The 19,264-nt window shown below is 45.3% G+C and overlaps 2 long non-coding RNA genes across 3 annotated transcripts; one reads left to right on the top strand and one right to left on the bottom strand.

The window, feature by feature from the left end:
* The first annotated feature begins 11 nt into the window (after window positions 1-11).
* LOC138921281 (uncharacterized) lies at window positions 12-7,626 on the top strand. Its single transcript, XR_011433730.1, has 3 exons — window positions 12-2,612; window positions 4,083-4,175; window positions 7,519-7,626. It is a non-coding gene; the product is annotated as an uncharacterized lncRNA (long non-coding RNA).
* A 1,564-nt stretch (window positions 7,627-9,190) lies between these two features.
* LOC111771108 (uncharacterized) lies at window positions 9,191-18,938 on the bottom strand. Of its 2 annotated transcripts, none has more exons than XR_011433729.1 (4): window positions 18,709-18,938; window positions 18,086-18,245; window positions 17,471-17,525; window positions 9,191-9,291 (listed from the first exon to the last, which is right to left on the bottom strand). It is a non-coding gene; the product is annotated as an uncharacterized lncRNA (long non-coding RNA). The 2 variants fall into 2 exon arrangements; XR_002804765.2 differs by having other exon boundaries at window positions 18,731-18,880.
* Between the last annotated feature and the right edge of the window lie 326 nt (window positions 18,939-19,264).

Genomic DNA, 19,264 nt, shown 5'->3' with positions numbered 1-19,264 from the left:
TCCTCAGTTTCCACAGGGTGACTCGTCTTGGGAGACCAAAGCCAAAATGGTTTGGAGACGGTACAGGCAAACTGGACTCCCTGCCACATGGCGGCTCAGGGATGCGGCAGTCAGGACAGCCTTGCCTCCCTCTGGGTCAGTGACGCAACCCGCCAGCCGCCGGAGGGCTTGATGGGCCAGGCTCCCGGGCAGGTCCCCTCCCTCTCTGAATTTTGGCCCCTCACACCATTTGCAGACGCTCTTTGAGCTGGTATCTGAAGCCCCCTTGAGGGTAAATCATGCAGTTCTCTACAAATGTGGTGGGAGGGGGCAGGCTGGAACCCAGCTCCTGATCCTGGCGCCCCTGTTTTAATAGCTGAGAGCCCTTGGGCAGGTTCCCAAAAATGTCCACTGGTGTCCCATCTCATCACTGGTCAAACGAGGATGATGGCAGTGTCTGGCCCCTGCGGTGGAAGGACCAGGTGAGATGACCCTGTACACAGAGGGCAGGGCACCTGGGCATCATTAGTGCTCACCAAGAGTTAGTCTGATGGTGAGTGTTGCCCAGGCCGGCCTGTGTTGGTCTCCCCAGACGTGCAATGAAGACTGGATGGGCAAACATTGATTGCACACACCTTGCACAATCACCTTGCACAACCCTTGACACTTTTACATCCGTCATCTCACCTAACCCTAGCAAAACCCACTTCCATCCCCATTTTTCAGTTGGGGAAACTGAGGCCCAGAGAGGGAGAGGGACGTTCCCGGGGTCACACTGTGCTGGGGTAGTGCTGGATTCAAACCTGGAAGCTCTAGAATCAAGCCCTGGTCGCTGGGGAATGTCAGCATCAACTCACCAGGGGAGCAGCCTGACCCTGGACCCGGGTCCTGGTGGAAAATCAGAGATCCCCTGATCAGCATCACACGTGCACCTTCTCACTGCGGCCACAGGGGGGCAGCAGCGTCCCGGCCATCGCTGTGCAGCGGCTCTCCCACCTCCGCCCCGCCTGGAGCACAGCGTCAGCCGGCAGGGGAACCCAGACTGCCCAGGACCAGGCACAGGAGAAGCCTACAGCTTTGTTTAATCTACACAGAGTCTTTCAAAAAAGTATAACTGGTTGCTGGAATTTAAAAATCAGAAGATTTCATACCCAAATCCAGATTTCTAGGCTTTCTGGAAAAACCCAGAAAATCTGTCAACCCTGGGAGCCCACTCTAGCTGCCTGGAAGCCACGAGCTAGACTGGACAGCTTCATCCCCATGGGCACTTCTGTCCCCTCCCCACACACACTCATTAATGTGGCCCCTGGGCTTCAGGAGGCATTTGTGGTTGAGACCCTGGGGGCTCCCCAGCGGTGCTGTCCTGTGAGTGAGCTTCGCAACCTGAGCACTATGGACACTGAGCATCAGATAACGCTTTGGTGTCTGGGGACTGTCCTGCATGCTGAAAGGTGTCAGCAGCACCCACACCCCCAAGTTATAACAACCAAAACTGTCTCCAGACATTGCCCATGTCCCTGGGGACACTGCCTCGAGCCTTTGAAAGCGGGAGAAGGCATGGGTTGCCTCCAGGCGCAGAACCAGCAAACACTGCCAGCACCCCTCTGGGAAGGTCCCTGAGCTACAGGGCCACCCCAGGGCCCGAGCTGGACCAGTGCCCTTCCATCCTCCTAACTCCGGGGTCTGGAGGTGTAGGGTGGGGTTGCAGCAGAGCGTGCCTAATACTGGGGTAGAGGGACACAGCATGGGGTGGGGGTCACTGAGCCCACCCCATACCCAGGCAAGGGCACCAGGAGACAGTTCCGTGATACAGACAGATGGACCAGCTTAGAGCAAAGGACAGCAGTGGCTGGAGAGGTTCCCACAGTTCAGTGTTGCTAGGGACATCCATGGGCTACTCACCCTGGAAGTCCTGAGGGCAGCCTCCCCAACTCGGAACCTTCTCCTGCCAGTCACACAGCACCCCCACCATCGACACTGCAGGAGCCACCCTGCTCCAGCTCACTGCAGGCCCGACCCCTGCCCCACACCCCCCAGCACCATGAGCTCCAGGACAGGCTGGGGCCTGTCCTCCCCCAAGAGGACACTAAAAGTCTGACGGAGGAGCTGGCCTTCCGTGACCTAGCCTTTCCTTGGGCCCTAGCTCCCAAGGAAGCAACTGCCACCAACAAGCCCCCACATTCCACCCCTGGGGCCTAAGGCCGGCCTTCAGGAGTCCAGACAGGGTCTTCCAGGCCAGCAGACACCACACACCCCAGTGAAAGGGAGGGAAAGTATGAACAGTCCCAGGAGGTCCCTTCTGTGGCCGAGGATTGGGGAAACTCAAGGTCAGTGGCCTGGTGATCATGGTCAAGGCCCAGCCAGGAGGTCTGAGACCTGACCCCGATCACGGCTCTGGTGTTGGGGAAGCAGAAGGAAGAATGGTCGGACCACATGCTGCCCCACAGCCCAGGACCAGGAGCGGGCTCCACTCACCCCAAAGCAGCAAGACACAGGCTATGGTGGAGAACACTTAGGCTCAGAGAAACCAAGTAATGTGGCCAAGGACACACAGCAAAGAAAATGTTGGAACCCAGGCTGGAACCATGGTGGACCCAGCTCCTAGTCCAGTGAAGCTTGCTCCACACTTCACTGTGAGCCTGTTTTTCTATTGAGTTGTTTACTTTTTCTCATTGGTTCTTAAGAATTCTTGATATATTCTGGATAATACCCTTTTGTTCATTTTATATATTACAAGCATCTTCTACTCCATGGCTTGTCTTTTCCATCTATTTACAGTCTTTTGATTTAAAAAATCCTTAATTTTAATGTAGTCAAGTTTATCAACTTTTCCTTTACCTTTCTACTCAAAGTTGGAAAGGTGGTCTCTTTTATTGTCTTCTTACATAAGTGCCTGTTACATGTTAGTACAACACATCAGATCTGTATGGTGTGAGGTAGGGATCCAACTCATTTTTGTTTCCATATGGACACCCAATTGTCCCAGTGCCATTTCCTCAATGACCTGAATCCTAGCTCTGCCATTTATCCTTTCCATGTATGCGTAGTTCTGTTTCTGGGCTCTGTATTCAGTTACATTGGTCTCTTTGTCTGTGTAACAACACTGGAAGTCTCTTAATTTTTATAACTTTTTATCTGATAGAGCAAGTCTTTCCTTGTTCTCCATCTTAGGAAAGTCTTGGCTAGCCCTAGACTTTCTTACTTCTACATACGTTTTAAAATCAGCTTTTCAATACCATGAAAAATTCTCTTAGGATTTTGATTGAAATTGCATCAAATCTGCATATACTAATTTGGAGAGAATTGAGTCTTTAAAATAATTAGTCTTCTTACCCAAGTACTTGGTATATCTCTGCATTTATTTTGATTTTATTTAAAAATCTTGCCATATAGTTTATCATTGTCTCTATAAAGTGTTATCACATCCTTTGCTAGATACTTTCCTATGGACTTTATATTTTTGTTACTATTGCTAAATGGTATCTACATTTTCTGACTGACTGTTGATGATGGATAAAAATACAACTGACTTTTGCTAGACACTTAATTCTAGTAATTTATTTGTAGATTTTTAGGATTTTCTGTGTAGAAGATTATCAGCTGTTTATAGGGTTAGTTTTACTTCTTCCTTCCTATCTTTATGTCATTTTGTTTCTTTTTCTTGTATTACAACCCTGGCTAGAACTTAACCACAATGTTGGAAAGAACTGGCATCACTGATTTGTTTCTGATCTCAAAGGCAATACTGTCATTATTTCATTATTATGTTTGATGTCACTTCTATCTCTATCTCCGTTTATCGAGTTAAGGACATTCATTTCAATTCCTGGTTTGTAAAGAATTTTTATAATGAATGAATATTGAATTTTATTGAATTTTCTTCATCTAATGAAATGATTTAATGTTTTTTCCTTAAAACTCTTAATATGATGAATTACGCTAATTTCCTAATAACAAGCCAACCTTGCATTCATAAGCTAAACTCAACTTAATCATAAAGCACTATATTTTTCAATTATTATTACTGAATTCACTGCACTGATGTTTTAAAAGAATTTTGGATCTATATTCATGAATGAAATTAACTTGAAATTTCTCTTTAGTGTACTGTCGTCATCTGATTACCAAGCTTACGCTAACCTGATAAAGTCAGTTAAGAGTGTTGACTGCTTCTCCACCCTGGAGTCGAAATTTGGGTAAGCTTGAAATTATCTGTGCTTTGAATGCTCAGCAGAATTCACCTATAAAGCATCTGGAACTGACGTTTTCTTTATAGGAAGATTTTAACCTACTAATTTAATTATCTAATAATTATAGGACAATTCAGGTTTTCTATTTTTCTAGGCATTTGACAATTTCATTTAAGACTTCAAATTTATGGCATAAAGGTCATTTATAATATTCTTATATTACCCATCTAAAGTATGTTCCATCTATAATTATATCCTTTCTTTCATTCCTAATATTGTTTATTTGTGCTCTCTCTTTTATCCTAATTAATCTTCTAAGCAATTTGTCTAATATTTTTAGTCTTTTCAAAGAATCATCTTTCGTTTTCAGTCTTCCTTCTCTCTCTGTCTGTTTTCTATTTCATTAATTTCTAATCTACTCTTAATCATTTCATTCCTTCTACTGCCTTTGGATTTATTCTACTCTTTTTATTCTAAATTTTTAAATTGGATGTTTAGCTTATTAATTTTGAGCTTTTCTTGTTTGCTAATATGAGCATCTCAGGTTATAAACTCTCCCTTAAATACTGCTTTGGTTGCATCTCACAAGTCTTGATACAAATATTTTTGTTATTGGTACATACTAAGTATTTTCTAACTTTGGTTATGATTTCTTTTTTGGCCTGTGAGTCATTTAGGTATCTGTTCCCAAAAGTTTGAGCTTTTTTTAGTTATCTTTTTGGTTATCAACTTCTAACTTATTTGGATTGTGATCAGAGAATATAATCTGTGTAAAAATTGTGCTGGATGCTGTGATTACTGCCCCAGTCCCCCTGAAGGAATGAAGGACTTATTCCCCCAGCTCTTGTGGGAGCTGCTGGAAGGTGACCCTCAGCTGTCAGCCTCTGGGAGTTGCCTGGGCTGAAGGAATTGCCTTACCCGACCGAGGTCATGCCTCCTTCAGTGAGCAGCCTGCATCCAGTCAATGTGGGAGGATAAAGGCCCCAACCCAAGACAACTCGGAAGGACCGGCCCAACTCCAGAGCTCTCCACGAAGTTGGCTAAGGCTTCTCTCGGTTCTGCATTGCAGCTCAACACCTCCAGCTGTGTGAAGCTGCTTCATCCCCTCCCTTCCCCAGGGGCCAATCCCAAGAGCGTTCCGTATAAGCTTCCTGCACCCTAATCTCCATCTCAGAGTCCAATCTGTGACCCCAAGCCTTGAAGTTTGCTGAGGTTCGTTTTATAGTCTATCACCTTCTCTGAATGATCTAGGTATGCTTGAAAAGAGTGCGTTTGGGATTCCATATCCACATGTCAATTATATGAAACTTGTAATTGTGTTCCTCAAATCTTCTCTGTCTTCACTGAGATGGTATAAAAGGACCCCCTCTTGAAGGTACATCTGTCTATTCTCGTCCTTTCCATTTTTGTTTGTATGTTTGGCAGCTGTGATATTAGGTAGCTATAAATTGAGAACTGTTACAGCTTCAGGTTGGCTTGAGTCTGCCATCATGACCTAGTGGCATCTTATCTCCAACAACGTTTTTCTCCCTTAAAGTCTATTTTCATCTTTTATGAATGCAGCCACAGCAGCTTTCTTTGAGTTACTATTTGCCTAGAATATTTTTTCTATATTTGGACTTTCAGCATTTCTGGGTCCTTATGTTTCAGGTATATCTCTTGTAAACAGAACATAATCTAGATATTGGAAAAATCCAGTTTTTTTATGTGTACTAATATATAGCTTATATATCTAGAAGAATTTCCATAGTCTTATAATGTATTTTCTATTCATTCTAACTGTTTCTGCCCCCAGCCCTCTTCGTTGCCTTTCTTTCAGTCATTTGAGATTTTTATCACCTTTTCTTATCCTAATTTTTCTGTCTAATTGTTTAGAAGTTATGCATTCTGTGAATAGTTCTTCCTGCTTCTCCTAGCTGTTTCAACACTGAGCACTTAACTAACAAAGTTTAAACTTAATCAATGTATTTGCCCTCCTCCCAAGTAATGGGAGGGATTGAAAAACTTAATTTTGACCATCCCTCCCCAAATTACATGGTGGTGTCCAGTATTTTAGTACTGACCGTTTTTGTCCTACCATAAATTAGACACTATTATTGTGGAGTCGTACACTCCATGTTTTTTTAGTTTCTCTCCAAATATTTGCCAATGTCTTTGCCCACACTTCCTTATGTACCTAGCCTTTTCTCTGGCATAATTTTTATTCTGCCTGAAGCACATTACATTTAGACTTTTCTTTAGTGAGGATATCTGGATGGTAAAATCTCACAGTTTTTATTTGTCTGCATAAGTCTTTATTTCACCCTCGTTCTCGAAGGACACTCTAGAGTCCTATGCTGACAGTCATTTTTCCTCAGGGCATTGAAGACATAATTCCACTGTCTTCTGGCTTCCAGTGATAACAGTGAGAAGTCAGCTGTAGATCTGTTGATCCCCTGGAGATGACCCTTTTTCCTCTGATGCTTTTAACATCTTCTCTTTTTTTGCGATGTTCTGCAATTTCAGCAATATGTATTTAGATGCAAATTTCTTTTTATTTACCTTGCTTGGGATTCGCCAGGCTTCCTGGATCTGAGGTTTGGTACTTGCAACAATTCTACAACATTATCGGCCATTATCTCTTCATACATTGCCTGTTCCCCTACTCCATGATCTACTTCTGGAACTCTGAACAGGTGTACCTTAGGCCCCCTCACTCTATTCTCCTGGACCATTGCTTTGGCTCTACAGTTTACCACTCCTCTCTGGCTGTATCTAATCTGCTGTTCAATCTGTCCATTGAGTTCCAAGTTACAAGTATTGTATTTCTCACTTCTGCCAGTTTGCTTTGGTTCATTTTCAAATCTGACTGTTCATTATAGTCTCTTATTCCCAGCTCACGTTTTCAGATTTCTCTCTTATTTCCTTAAAAACACAAAAATAGTTATTTTAAATGTGTTTGTAGTCTCTGTATGATCATTTCAAATCTCAGGGCTTTAAGGATCTATTTCTATCGTCTCTTGTTTCTGCTGGTTCTCTTTTTCTCCTGGTGAAGTTTACTATTTTCCACTGTGAGCTGTTCTTTTTCTTTGGAACTTTGTTTGTGGACATTCTATAAGGCTGACATGTAGTTGAATTCCTCGAAAGAGGTTTAGGGCTTGCCTCTGCCATTCAACCCGGCTTCTAACAAGCAGGGGCCACTTTAAATTCTCCACTTGAGTTTGTTTGAACCATGCAAGTAGCAGGAATGCAAACCAAGAATCACACGAGGGCCAGCTTGTGATTACAAATTCCCAAGAGAGATCTTTTTTCTCTCAACCCAGCGTCAAGGTCAGAACATGCAGGTTTCCCTTCCTGTTCTCTCCTGCAGGGTGACATTGACTCTTCATTCTTTCCTACACTCTGGACACAGCCCTTTGGACACTAACTCTGAAGGGGTCTCCTGGCCCCCCCAGGCGTGGCGCCCAGCGTATCTCCTGTGCCTTGCACCTCATGCAGCCACAGAAGCAGAAGGTCAAAGGCTTCCACTTTCACTCCATTTTGGAGAGCCATCATTTCTCTACTTTCATGCCAAGTAAGTAATACGTAAAAAAAACAGTTTTCTACAAAAATATTTTATCCAGCATGTTAATTATAGTCAGGGGAGCTATTAAAGGTATCTAATTGGGTTGAGTGCCAGAAACAGTTCTTTCTGAGCACTTTCCAGAACTTTCTTTGGCCTTTAGCCAGTTCTTCTGTACTAATATACACTACAGCCTACTGTAACTATCCATGGGTTTGTTGTGGTGGTGGTGCTCCCCTCAAGACCACGGGCACCTCAAGGGCCAGGAGGAAGGGGAGGTCAGCATTCTCAATGCTGATGTGGGCATGGACAAGGAAGGCACCTGAGAAATGTGTGGAGAAAGTTGAACAAATAGATGAATGAATGAATCCTCGTTATAACATCTAACCGGCTTCATCGGCACACTCTGGATTTCAGGTACAACCAGTGCCCTAGGCCTGTCTCATGGGATCTCCGAGTGTGCTGGGAGGAAGCATGGGATGCGTGCAGGACATCTGCACGTCACTTACTGTTAATTACAGCGTCACCTTGGGACGGAGGACCACGTCTCAACCAGGATATGGTCACAGAGAGCCTCAAAACTGGACAGTAAAAAATAAGTTTTAATGCCACAAAATGAAAATATTTTTTGCCAGTTGGAATCACACCAACCAAATTTGGGGCCTGTGGATTTTAGCAGCCCTAACCAGAAGGCCCCACCGACGGGTGTCAGAGCCTGGCAGAGAATAAGCTGGACTGTCTGATGGAGGGTGACTGCCTCAAGCCTCATCTTTCTTAAAATGGAACGAGTCCTGGTACCTAAATATACACGGGTCTTTCAAAACTTTGCTCCTCTCCCACCTACCTTCACACTTCTGACTCAAGGGGGAAAAATAACCCACCAGCAATTCATCTTCTTCAAGGGCTGCCGGCAAGCTGACAGATTTTTTTCACAGCTAAGTTATTTCTGATCTTGGTCCTGGCAAAAAGAAATATAGAGCAACCGTGGCTGGGAGACATTCGGAAGCTGTGCCAAGCCAAACAGTGTCGAACAGTCTGCATCAGATCCGCCAACCTTGCAAAAGCGTATTTTCCCTTCACAAAAAAATACCTTAAAACGCTCGCAACGTAAAACCAGCGAAGACGAGGGTCAGGAAGGAAACTCTCACCAGTTATAATGTGAGGCCGCCTCTCAGCCCGTGAACATGTGGCCTCAGGGCTCGTGAAGAATCACGAAACACTGGAGCGAGGCAGGCCCAGAGGGCCCTGGGGACAGCGACCCTCGGAGTGAAGAGCAAGTCTGTGAGTCAGACAAAACCGGGCCAGGCCATCCTCACTTCTTCCCAGCTGTGCGACCCTGGGCTAGTCACTCACTCTGAGTCTCCATTTCCAAACACAAGACAGAGCTGATGTTAATAACCCTACCTCATAATGCTGTCAGAACAATCAAGTAACATCATACGTGTAATTGTATATAATGACTGCATTTAGTGAAACTCTAACACAAGCTAAGTGCTCACTGTGTGAGACACGCTATATTTTTATTGTTGTATCCACACTTACGAGATGATCATGATGGTGACGGCGGAGAAGAAATTGAACCTGAGAGAGAAAGAGATGTAATTGGAACCATTTTAAAAAGCAGTCAGCTGCTTCCCGACAGAAGTAGGATGACAGCCCAGCTCTCCTGACTCCCAATCCTGTATTTTGAACACCACTGCCCATTTCTAATACTGTAGTCATACTTTTACTATTACCATTAACTAAACCTCTAAAGTGGCTTACTGCTTACTACACACATCTTCTTGCTTCTATTTTATGTCGATTTTGTGACAGAATCTCAGTATACCCATTTTGCAGATGAAGAAATTGAGGCACAGAGAAATAAAATAATTTGTCCAATTCCAGCAAGTCAGCATCAGAACTGAGATTTGGGGGCCGGCCGTGTGGCTGAGTGGTTAAGTTCGTGTGCTCTGCTTTGGCGGTCCAGGGCTACACTGGTTTGGATCCTGGGCGCGGACCTACTACTGCTCATCAAGCCATGCTGAGGCAGCGTCCCACACAGCAGAGCCAGAAGGACCTACAACTAGAATAGACAACTATGTACTGGGGGGCTTTGGGGAGAAAAAGGAAAAATAAAAAGAACTGGGATTCGAACTCAGATCTCCTGGCTCAAGAGCTGCCTCCTTTGTGGGAAGGTCAGCCCTGCTCTTCTCTTCTAAAACATCAAACTAATATTTACTGAGGCCAGGTCCTGTGCTCACTCCAGGGACACAGAAATGAACCAGAGCCACTCCTTATCCTGGGGAAGCTCACAGGCTAACAGGCCAGACAGACATTAAAGAAATAAACAGAGGCTTCCAACAGACATGGCGGATTCAACACCGGAATCTACTTTTTTCCCCTCCCAAAACCCTATTAGAAGGACAGTAAAGGGACTTCTTTAAAAGCCAGAGACTCAGAAAACCAAAGAAGATGGGAGAGGAGACAGCATTAACCAAATTTAGGAAGCTGAAAGCAGACGGACTGACTTTGCGGGTGAAGAATCCGAATCGTAAACTGAGGGTGAGGAAAGTTAAGGCCGACTGGACTTAATCCCAAGTCCCGGGAAGTGAGTGGGTCCTGGCTAAAATGAAGAGGAGCACGGATCGGTCCTCTGCTCAAGGAAGAGTTAAAAACCCAGAATCTTCTCCCGAATTCTAGGAAACCAAGTAACAAACCCCCACGACTGCTCCCCGGCAGAAGCCTTGGGGTTTGTCCTCTGGGGAGCGTTAGACAGAGACCCTCTGGGCAGCTGTCTGCGGGACGTTACGAATCCTAGGATTTCATCCCCACGCACTAGTAGCAGCCTGGCTTCACCCTCCAGGCAAGAGATTGGAAGTGCTTTCTCTGGGTAATCTGACCAACCCAAGGGCAGAGATTTTTAGATACAGATATTAATGTTTCCCAAACTAAGCAACCCAGCCAAAGGGCTCAGAGAAGCTCACCCCACCAGGCCCCACACGCTCAGGAAGACCAGTCAGCTCCCAGCCCCAGCGAGCAGACAACCAAACTGTGTGAGATGTGGGAGGAGAGCAGGGCTCCTGAACAGTGAAGACCGAACAAGCAACAGCCAGAGAAAAGCAACTTGGAGGAAATAGAGACTATTTCGGGGGAAGAAAACTTAAAAAAAAAAAATCTACGAATGGCATTCTTAGAGAAAAATATTGGACCCATGAAACAAGAACAGGATGCTATGAAAAATGAACATTCAGAGAATTCAAAAAGAGCTCTTGGAAACTAAAAAACAGCAGAGATTTAGGCGCTCAGTAGAAGAGTTGGATTTTAAATTTGAAGAAATATTCTAGAAAGTAGAGCAAAAAGACAGAAGTGGAAAATAGGAGGTGTGGTGGTGAATTTTATGTGTGAACTTGACGGGATCACAGGGTGCCCAGATAGTTGGCTAAACATTATTTCTGGATGTGTCTGGGAGGACATTTCTGGATGACATTAGCATTTGAGTTGGTAAACTGAGAAAAGCAGACGGCCCTTCACAGTGTGGGTGGGCCTCATCCAATCCGTTAAGGGCCTGAATTGAATGAAAAGGCAGAGGAAGGGAGAATTTGTTCTCTGCCTGGCTGTTGAGCGGGGACATCAATCTTCTCCTGCCCCACCCTTGCACCGGAACTACATCACGAGCTTTCCAGGGTCTCCAGCTTGCAGATGTCAGCTGGTGGGAATTCTCAGTCTCCATAATTGTGTGAGGATAGAGGGAGAGAGTGAGCCAATAAGATATATACATGAAGATGGATGTAGCTATAGATATAGATCCTATGGGTTCTGTTTCTCTGGATAAGACAGGAGGAAAAAAATGGAGAGGTATAACATCCAATTAACAGAACTTCCAGAAAGACACACCAGAGAAAACAGAAGGAAAGAATTCATCAACAATTCCAGAAATTTTTCCAAAACAAAATATAGATTTCAAGGAGACCCACCAAGCACCCCTCTGGGCAATGCATCAAAAGAGACTCAGACGAAGGCACACATCATGGTAAAACTTGAGACCTGGGGACAAAGGGAAGATCCCACAAGCTTCCAGGGAGAGGAAAAGGTCACAGGGGAGGGTTAGGAAGAGCTTTGGAGTCCTCAACACCGCTAGCAGCTGGCAGGCACAGGAGAAAAGCCCGCAAAATGCTGGAGGAGAAGTATTTCCAAGCTAGACTTCTTTACCCAGCCAAGCTATCAATCCAATGTGGGGACAGAATGAAGATCTTTTTATACATGCCAGGTCTTGAAACATGTACAGTCGATCCTCATTACTCGAGGATTCCTTATTTGAGAATTCATCTACTCCCTAAAATTCACATGTAACCTCTAAATCGATACGGTGATTTTTGTGGTCATTCACAGACACAGGCAGAGGGCAAAAAATTTGAGACACCTCAGGTAATGCTCTGCCTTCTTGTTTCAGCTCTCATGCTGTCAACCAGAGCCCTTCTCACAGTCTATTTAGTGCCATGGCTTTTGCATTTTTGTGCTTTTTGTGGGTGATTTCGCAGGTGAAGTTGGTCTCACATGTAGTACTGAGGGCTATCTAGGGTTCCCAAGCACAAGAAGCCTGTGATGTGCTGTATGGAGAAAATATGTGCGTTAGATAAGGGAGTAAGTCAAGAAAGGGGAAAATATGGGATACGGGAAAAAGGAGGGAGGCAGGGGCACCCCCAGGCTGCTAGGGGAAGGAGACCCCAGGACAGCAGCCATGCCCCAGGCCTGGGGAGAGACCAGTCCACCAGACACAGGTTCCTCCAGCAGTGGAGAAGGCCTGGTGCATTGCAAGTCCTGTGAGGAAAGTTTGGGGCTGAGTTATTGTCAATCGCATAGAAAACTAAGCAAAGAAGAAACACGACAATTTTGAGCTGGGGCGAGGGTAGCACTGTGTGGGGGAGGGTGTCATAGGTACGGCCTTTTCTCCGTCTTAACACTTGTGTAGCACTTTCTCTATCCGGCCCTGTTTGAAGCTAACATTTTATATGACTTGACTCTTTTAAAGCTATAGCCCAGCCAGGCTGGGGCCACGGCTATCAACCAAGAGGGTGAGTAACCTGTCCAGGATCACACGGCAGGGAGGGGGCAGAGGGAGGACTGGAATGAGGCAGGTGGCTCCCGACTCACGTCTTCTGAAAATGGAAGCGACTGACGTTCTCAGACTGTCTGGAGAGTTCTGAGGACACGGGAAGGTGTGGCGGGGCGGGGGGGAGGAAGGAAACAACAAAATCCTCACTTTCCAGAATGAGAAGTCAACCCATAAGGCTGACAACCACAGATCTTCCTCCACTCACGATGCGATTACGTCCTGATAAACCCATCGTACATTGAAAATATCGTAAGTCGAAAATGCATTTAATACACCTAGCCTACCGAACGCCATAGCTTAGCCTAGCCTCCCTTCAACGTGTTCAGACACTTCCCTTAGCCTAAAGTTGGGCAAAATGATCTGATGCAAAGCCCATTTCATAATAAAGTGTTGACTATCTCCTGCAGTGTATTGAACATGTACTGACAGTGAAAGGCAGAATGGCTGTACGGGTGCAGAATGGTCCTGAGCATATTGGTCTTTCACCCTCATGATCACCTTGATGACTAGGAGCTGCGTCTCGCTGCCACAGCCCAGCATCAGAAGGGTCTGGTACCACACAGCGCTAGCCCAGGAAAAGATCAAAACTCAAAATTCCAAGTACGGCTTCTACTGAATGCGTATCACTTTCACACTATCGTAAAGTCAAAAAATCGTAAGTCAAACCGTCGCAAGTTGGAGACCATCTGTACAAAAATCAAGATTCAGTCCCAGAGGCACAAAGGTAAAAACCAAAATAATTAGTTAAAGGAGGTGAGACAGCTGCCTCTGAGGAGGGCATATGGGAGAGAGTTGGGGAGAAAGTGGCAGGAAACTGCTGTTTTTCTTAACAAACCCCCTAGAACTATTTGCCTGTATAAGTTGGCTCAAAATAAAAGCTAAAAATAAAGAAAAGAAATAAACAACGTCCCTTGATCCTAGACAGAGCCTGCACGCCAGGGCTGCCAGGGTGGGGCCTGGGGTGGGGAGTCGTCCCTTTATTCCTTGTTTCTCTGACTCTGCCTTTGACCTGGTAGATGCCCCTCTGGCCCTCCAGCATCATCAGGGCCATTTCCCCGTGTGAGTTATGGTTGAAGACCCCAGCAAGGAGTCGCCTGCCGAGACCCCAGCTGCATACACCTTCCAGCTCAATCAGAGGCTGCTCGTATTGACAGATCCACGTCGACTGCAAATGAAGGATCCTCCAAGGGACGCCCTGCCTGGCCTCTCCTCCCAGAACCCTAAAAGAAGCCAGGCTGCCGAGGGCTGTCACGACACACACTAATGACACAGGCACAGGCTGACACGTCAAGAGACTCTCAAGAGACACGCTCAGCACCTGAGGTCACAGAGACAAAGTAGCATCCATCCAGGGGGGGCTGCCTCAGGCAGGCAGGAGACCTCATCCCATCTCGCGCCCCGACCCCAGCCCAGATGGGACTCCCTGAGCCTTTCTCCTGACGCCCCCACGCAGACTCATCGTTGTGGGTGGCAGCTTTTACTGAAGATCCCCAGGTGATGGCCCCCTGGTCATCGGAGACTGAGGAGGGGATGCTTGCTGCATACATATCCCCGCTCTTCCTCTTTGCGTCAAACTCAACAACGGACAGACGCTGCTGCTGACCAGAGGATTCCCTTCCTTAGGGGCATTTCAGATCCTAAAGGAGCACCTTGGTTCCTTCAGAGCTGTGACAACTGTGTGTCCTCTAGTTTGCCCCTTGGCCCCTCACAGTCCAAGCGGACGCCGAGCTGGTGGAATTAAATCTTCTTGCCTGTTTCGCAGGGCTCCTGTGAGGGCCACATGAATCATTCAGGCTGGGGTATTTTGGGAAATAGAAGGGCGAGAAATCCAAAGAATATTTTGAGAAACGCAAGCAATCAGCCCTCTCAGATGTTAAAATAGATGAATAAGCCCCAGATTAAACAGCAGAGCCGGCGCAGACAGAACAGAATGGAGCGGAGAAGGCTTCCTGTATAAAAGAACTTAATATATGATAAAGTTGTTCTCAGGAGACAAGGAACAATGGAAGGAGTAGCACATGAAGTCACTTTAGATGCATTCTTCCCGTCTTTCACAGAGACTGGAAATAGATGGTTTACAGAGCAAATAAAGTCTTAGGGAGACTGGCCAAAAATACAAGTGAATATTGACCATATTTCTGGAGGAATGGGACATTTCCAAGCTTTAAAATCATTGAGGAGATTTTTTTTTAAGAGGAAAAGAGAACAGATTTGATTATATAAAAACAAAAAGTCTTCTGCACCACAGAAAAAAATTAGCAGGGAGAAAAATAGGCTGACAACCAAACAAATGGGCGAAGGTTAATAACAATAATCTCTCAAAAAACTACACTCGTTGGTAAGAAAAGCCTTAAAGCCACAGGGTTTTTGTTTTCTTTTATTTTTTGGAACTTGACAAAATAATACCAAATTTCTTCTGGAAAAATAAACATGTGAGACCAGCCAGGGAAATTCTAAGAAAAAACAAAAGTAATGACGGAGGACTGGGTTTGCCAGATGTTAAAATGTATTACGAAAGTGCAATCATTGTCAAAGTTTAGTGCTGGAAAAGAACGGGATGCTCAGTCCAGCCCAGAGAAGAGAAATCGACGGAAAGGTGGGAACTGAGCATGTGAAAAAAGGGAGGGCATTTCACATCAGAGGGAAGAGATGTGTCAGTCAAAGCACGGCACTGAGATGACTGGGTAGTCAGCCACCTGGGAAAAATAGAGTTGAACCCCTGCCTCACCCCTTCTACCCAAATAAATTCCAGATGGATCCAAGATTTAAACAAACAAACAAAAATGAACCCTAAAAATTCTAAAAGAAAACATAGGTGAAGTTATTTATAATCTTGGAAAGGAAAGATATTCCTAAACAGGATACTCAGAATCCATAATAAAATTCATTTGAGGAAATAAATGAGTGAGAAAGCCAAAGGCTATTTTCAGAAAGATGAGAGGCTGGCCCAGTGGTCTAGTGGTTAAGTTTGCACTTTCCGCTTCGGCAGCCCGGGTTTCGTCAGTTTGGATCCTGGGCGCGGACCTACACACTGCTCATCAAGCCATGCTGTGGTGGCATCCCACATAGAAGAACTAGAATGACCTACAACTAGGATGTACAACTATGTACTGGGGCTTTGGGGAGAGAAAAAAAAGGTAAGGAAAAAGCCCGTTTGATGTTAACATACACAATTAACCGAGAGCTGAGAAACAGTCTTTCCTACATAAAGTAACTCAAACCATGATAACAGTGTCTTCTCCAGCTAATGAACAATGGGAGGAATGTTGAATGAATGGAGTTGGGAGACCACGTCGGGAAAAATATAAGTTTAAATCCATTTTCACGTAGCTGAAGAATAAATTATTTATAATGTAAATCAAATCCTAGAAAGACCGGCCAAACATATAAGTGAATATTGCCCAGCTCTCTGGAGGGATGAGAACCTTCCAGTCTTTAAAATGACTGAGGAAATCAAAAAGGGAAAGGAGACTGATTTAACTATTTTTAAAAAAACCTTCTATACCAACAAATCAAAATTTTTAAAATATGACATATAAAATTTTTAAATTTCTACGTGAAAAAAAGTATAAGCAAAGTCATGACAAAAGCTAAACAGGGATGGACATTTCATAGGCTGGACTGCTTGAATTTAGAAACCTCTCGTACAAGTAAGTGAGAAAAAGAGTGAAAGCCTAACAGAAAAATGGGCAAAAGCTGTACATGAAAAGGACATTCCCAGAAAAAGAATTTAAAATGAACAAGGACTATATGAAAAATGTCCAACCTCACTCATAATTAAGAAATGTAAGTAAAAACAATAAGATGCACTTTTTTACCTATCGAATTGGCCAATATTTTAAAGTTTGAAAATACCTAAATTTATGGAGAAATAGCCATACTCAAAGACTGTTAGAGGGAGTATAAATTGGTCTACTCCATTCCTTTTCTTGGCTGTATAATACTCCCTGTGTGGATGTCACACATCTTATTTGAGTCTCCATTTACAGACATTTAGGGTTGCTGGGGTGGGTTTTTTTTCCCTATTTTTTAGGTATAAAAGGCAGTACTATGATGATCATCCTTGCACACACATCTTTGCATACATATGTGAATATATTTGTAGGAACAATTCTTGGCAATGGAATTATTCAATGAATGGACCTTTGCATTAAAAGTTTTGATAGATACTGCCAAACCGTTTTTCCAATTTACACTCTGGCCAATTGTGTGTGAGAACATTTGTGTCCCTATATCTTCTCCAGCACTTAGAATTATAACATTAAGGTTGTTTTGTGGGGCCGGTCCCATGACCGAGTGGTTAAGTTTGCATACTCTGCTTTGGCGGCCCAGGGTTTCACCAGTTCGGATCCTGGGCATGGACATGGCACCGCTCATCAGGCCATGCTGAGGCAGCGTCCCACACAGCACAACCAGAAGGACCCACAACTAGAATATACAACTATGTACTGGGGGGCTTTGTGGAGAAGAAGAAGGAAAACAAAAAAGAAGATTGGCCACAGACGTTAGCTCAGGTGCCAATCTCAACAGAAAAAAGAGAGGAAACAAAGATTGTTTTGTTAAGTATGTTTTTAAAAAACAAAGAACAGGGCAGGAATGGACAGGAATTACAAATTGTGGTACAAACGTAAGAAATTTCTTTTTAGTTCTGCCTTTGCCACTTACCTGCCACGAGATACTTGGGGCGTCTCCCCCCTGCTCTGGGCCTCAGTATCTCCGTCTGTAAAATAAGAGGAATGAAATAGATTGACGCTCCTCAAGCCTACTCGTCCTATCACGAAGAGGAGCGAGTCAGTGTTCCCTGTGAGTGTCCGGGGTGGTGAGGCAGGTGAGAGGTGCCCCCTGACCACTCTTCCATCCCACACACCAGAGACACAGCCACTTCAGGGTCTGCAGCACAGCCCACCCAGGCAGACAGGGCTTGGGTCTCATTCTCCATCTGTGGACGAGGAAGGTCAGGAAGCCAATTTCTACTCTGTTAGAGAGGTTATTGTTTTTCTGCCAGGAGGAAGGCTGGACCGCAGGGCTGGCTCTCCCGGCGTCTCAGGTGTGTGCTATCCAGCATTGATCTGGTCACAGCCCTTGCTCAAAAACCATCGGTGGCTCCCCAGTGATTGCAGGAGGAAAGCTAAACCCCTTGATTGATTCCGGCCTTGAGCCTCCAGGTTCCGGCCCCACCTCCCTCTGTGGTCTGGCCAGACACACGGTCTCCACCACCCACAAACTGAGCCTTGAACACACACTTTATCTGGGACTTTCCCTCCTCCTGTGCTGGCTCACCTGCGAAGTTCTCCTGTGTACCTCTAACGACTTCCTCTGACACAATTGTCTGCGTCCTTGCACGTAATCTGCGGTGTGTAATCTGGCATAAGAATCAAAGGGCACAGGATCCACAGGAAAATTCCACAAGCCTTCGTCAAACCTTTTTGGCTTAGCGAACCTTAGAGAAAAAAAAAGCATGAATATTCATAATAGGGCAAAGTATAATTCCCATCAAGGTTGGGTACGTATATATGTGTGGAAAAAAGATCGGAAGGAAATACAGTATACCAAAATGCTCTCATCTTCGAGTACCTTTATAATAATAACATGGATGATGATGACAAGGATAGCTGACACTTACAATTTACACGTAGGACTTTTATAATCCGAAGAACAACTTTCGTTTTTAGAGGATTCACGCTAAATAGTGATAGATGGAGAATTATTTTCATGCAATTAAAAGGTAGGTTCTGGACTCAGACGGATGAGGTCAGACCCCCTAACTTCCCCATGGTCCCCTCCTCTCCTGCTCATACCCCCACCCCTGCAGCCTCCCTGCAAACTGGGCCCGACACCTGCCTCCAAGAGCCCAGGTCAGCACCAAACTAGGACCCCACCTCCCAGGAGCCTCCTCCCCACACCTGTGCAAGCTTCTGGGGCTACCTGGCAGCAGGGTGGTGGTTAGCAGTCCTGGCCCTGGAAATGAGACCAGCCCTGACCCTGCGGTTTGCCCCTCTGTGAACTTGGCCAAGGGACTCCTTCCTCTGTGCCTCAGTTTCCCCGTCTTTAAAATGGCCATCATGGTAGACCCCCCTCCTTTTTAGACAAGTGTGAGAATGAAATGGGATGAGTGTAGAAAATCGCTGAACCCAAGGCCTGGCACCGAGTAGGCGCTCAATACACAGGCGCTATCGTCATAATACTTATCGCTACTTGTTACTAATTTGTTGGAGGATGCTAAAAGGCAGCGGACAGGCAGTCCCCTCAAATAAGGACTTATTTAGAAGTCCTCTGGACCGAGGCCCAGAAAACCAGAATGTTAAAAGGATAAATAAAGAGTCTCCAAGAGCCGGACAAAGTCTGGGACGGCGCGGGGGAGGGGACCCGGCCAGAGAGAGGGGTTAAGCCTCGGACAATGGGCGCCGTCTGAACTAACCAGGGCCGCTTCTTTGAGTCGTGAGAAGAGCTATTTTCTTG

Source organism: Equus caballus, chromosome 28 (genome assembly GCF_041296265.1).
Source record: "Equus caballus isolate H_3958 breed thoroughbred chromosome 28, TB-T2T, whole genome shotgun sequence".
NCBI lineage: Eukaryota > Metazoa > Chordata > Mammalia > Perissodactyla > Equidae > Equus > Equus caballus.
This window is presented reverse-complemented; position numbering and strand designations above follow the sequence as displayed.